This window comes from Aureococcus anophagefferens (genome assembly GCF_000186865.1).
Source record: "Aureococcus anophagefferens unplaced genomic scaffold AURANscaffold_33, whole genome shotgun sequence".
NCBI lineage: Eukaryota > Pelagophyceae > Pelagomonadales > Pelagomonadaceae > Aureococcus > Aureococcus anophagefferens.
This window is the reverse complement of record NW_008705591.1, coordinates 12981-16133: the sequence shown is the minus strand read 5'-3', so window position 1 is coordinate 16133 and position 3153 is coordinate 12981.

Sequence of the window (3153 nt, the reverse complement as noted above, 5' to 3'; positions counted from 1 at the left end):
CTCGCGGCGGAGCTGTGGATGCCGGCACCGTAGATTGTCGTCGCGGCCGTCACGGCGGCGGTGCTTTCCATGCCGGCTGCGTACAAGGTCGTCGTCCCCGTGATGGCCTGGGCGCTGCTCATACCGGCGACAGTCAGCGTGCCCGACGAAGCAGTGAGCGACCCCGCACTCACGGTCAGGGACGCCGACGATGCTACGCCAGCCGCATACATCGTCGTTGCGGCCGTCACCGCGGCGGAGCTGTAGATGCCGGCACCATAGATCGTCGTTGCTGCCGTCATCGCGGCGGAGCTGTGGATGCCGGCACCGTAGATTGTCGTCGCGGCCGTCACGGCGGCGGTGCTTTCCATGCCGGCTGCGTACAAGGTCGTCGTCCCCGTGATGGCCTGGGCGCTGCTCATACCGGCGACAGTCAGCGTGCCCGACGAAGCAGTGAGCGACCCCGCACTCACGGTCAGGGACGCCGACGATGCTACGCCAGCCGCATACATCGTCGTTGCGGCCGTCACCGCGGCGGAGCTGTAGATGCCGGCACCATAGATCGTCGTTGCTGCCGTCATCGCGGCGGAGCTGTGGATGCCGGCACCGTAGATTGTCGTCGCGGCCGTCACGGCGGCGGTGCTTTCCATGCCGGCTGCGTACAAGGTCGTCGTCCCCGTGATGGCCTGGGCGCTGCTCATACCGGCGACAGTCAGCGTGCCCGACGAAGCAGTGAGCGACCCCGCACTCACGGTCAGGGACGCCGACGATGCTACGCCAGCCGCATACATCGTCGTTGCGGCCGTCACCGCGGCGGAGCTGTGGATGCCGGCACCATAGATCGTCGTTGCTGCCGTCATCGCGGCGGAGCTGTGGATGCCGGCACCGTAGATTGTCGTCGCGGCCGTCACGGCGGCGGTGCTTTCCATGCCGGCTGCGTACAAGGTCGTCGTCCCCGTGATGGCCTGGGCGCTGCTCATACCGGCGACAGTCAGCGTGCCCGACGAAGCAGTGAGCGACCCCGCACTCACGGTCAGGGACGCCGACGATGCTACGCCAGCCGCATACATCGTCGTTGCGGCCGTCACCGCGGCGGAGCTGTAGATGCCGGCACCATAGATCGTCGTTGCTGCCGTCATCGCGGCGGAGCTGTGGATGCCGGCACCGTAGATTGTCGTCGCGGCCGTCACGGCGGCGGTGCTTTCCATGCCGGCTGCGTACAAGGTCGTCGTCCCCGTGATGGCCTGGGCGCTGCTCATACCGGCGACAGTCAGCGTGCCCGACGAAGCAGTGAGCGACCCCGCACTCACGGTCAGGGACGCCGACGATGCTACGCCAGCCGCATACATCGTCGTTGCGGCCGTCACCGCGGCGGAGCTGTAGATGCCGGCACCATAGATCGTCGTTGCTGCCGTCATCGCGGCGGAGCTGTGGATGCCGGCACCGTAGATTGTCGTCGCGGCCGTCACGGCGGCGGTGCTTTCCATGCCGGCTGCGTACAAGGTCGTCGTCCCCGTGATGGCCTGGGCGCTGCTCATACCGGCGACAGTCAGCGTGCCCGACGAAGCAGTGAGCGACCCCGCACTCACGGTCAGGGACGCCGACGATGCTACGCCAGCCGCATACATCGTCGTTGCGGCCGTCACCGCGGCGGAGCTGTGGATGCCGGCACCATAGATCGTCGTTGCTGCCGTCATCGCGGCGGAGCTGTGGATGCCGGCACCGTAGATTGTCGTCGCGGCCGTCACGGCGGCGGTGCTTTCCATGCCGGCTGCGTACAAGGTCGTCGTCCCCGTGATGGCCTGGGCGCTGCTCATACCGGCGACAGTCAGCGTGCCCGACGAAGCAGTGAGCGACCCCGCACTCACGGTCAGGGACGCCGACGATGCTACGCCAGCCGCATACATCGTCGTTGCGGCCGTCACCGCGGCGGAGCTGTGGATGCCGGCACCATAGATCGTCGTTGCTGCCGTCATCGCGGCGGAGCTGTGGATGCCGGCACCGTAGATTGTCGTCGCGGCCGTCACGGCGGCGGTGCTTTCCATGCCGGCTGCGTACAAGGTCGTCGTCCCCGTGATGGCCTGGGCGCTGCTCATACCGGCGACAGTCAGCGTGCCCGACGAAGCAGTGAGCGACCCCGCACTCACGGTCAGGGACGCCGACGATGCTACGCCAGCCGCATACATCGTCGTTGCGGCCGTCACCGCGGCGGAGCTGTGGATGCCGGCACCATAGATCGTCGTTGCTGCCGTCATCGCGGCGGAGCTGTGGATGCCAGCACCGTAGATTGTCGTCGCGGCCGTCACGGCGGCGGTGCTTTCCATGCCGGCTGCGTACAAGGTCGTCGTCCCCGTGATGGCCTGGGCGCTGCTCATACCGGCGACAGTCAGCGTGCCCGACGAAGCAGTGAGCGACCCCGCACTCACGGTCAGGGACGCCGACGATGCTACGCCAGCCGCATACATCGTCGTTGCGGCCGTCACCGCGGCGGAGCTGTGGATGCCGGCACCATAGATCGTCGTTGCTGCCGTCATCGCGGCGGAGCTGTGGATGCCGGCACCGTAGATTGTCGTCGCGGCCGTCACGGCGGCGGTGCTTTCCATGCCGGCTGCGTACAAGGTCGTCGTCCCCGTGATGGCCTGGGCGCTGCTCATACCGGCGACAGTCAGCGTGCCCGACGAAGCAGTGAGCGACCCCGCACTCACGGTCAGGGACGCCGACGATGCTACGCCAGCCGCATACATCGTCGTTGCGGCCGTCACCGCGGCGGAGCTGTGGATGCCGGCACCATAGATCGTCGTTGCTGCCGTCATCGCGGCGGAGCTGTGGATGCCGGCACCGTAGATTGTCGTCGCGGCCGTCACGGCGGCGGTGCTTTCCATGCCGGCTGCGTACAAGGTCGTCGTCCCCGTGATGGCCTGGGCGCTGCTCATACCGGCGACAGTCAGCGTGCCCGACGAAGCAGTGAGCGACCCCGCACTCACGGTCAGGGACGCCGACGATGCTACGCCAGCCGCATACATCGTCGTTGCGGCCGTCACCGCGGCGGAGCTGTGGATGCCGGCACCATAGATCGTCGTTGCTGCCGTCATCGCGGCGGAGCTGTGGATGCCAGCACCGTAGATTGTCGTCGCGGCCGTCACGGCGGCGGTGCTTTCCATGCCGGCTGCGTAC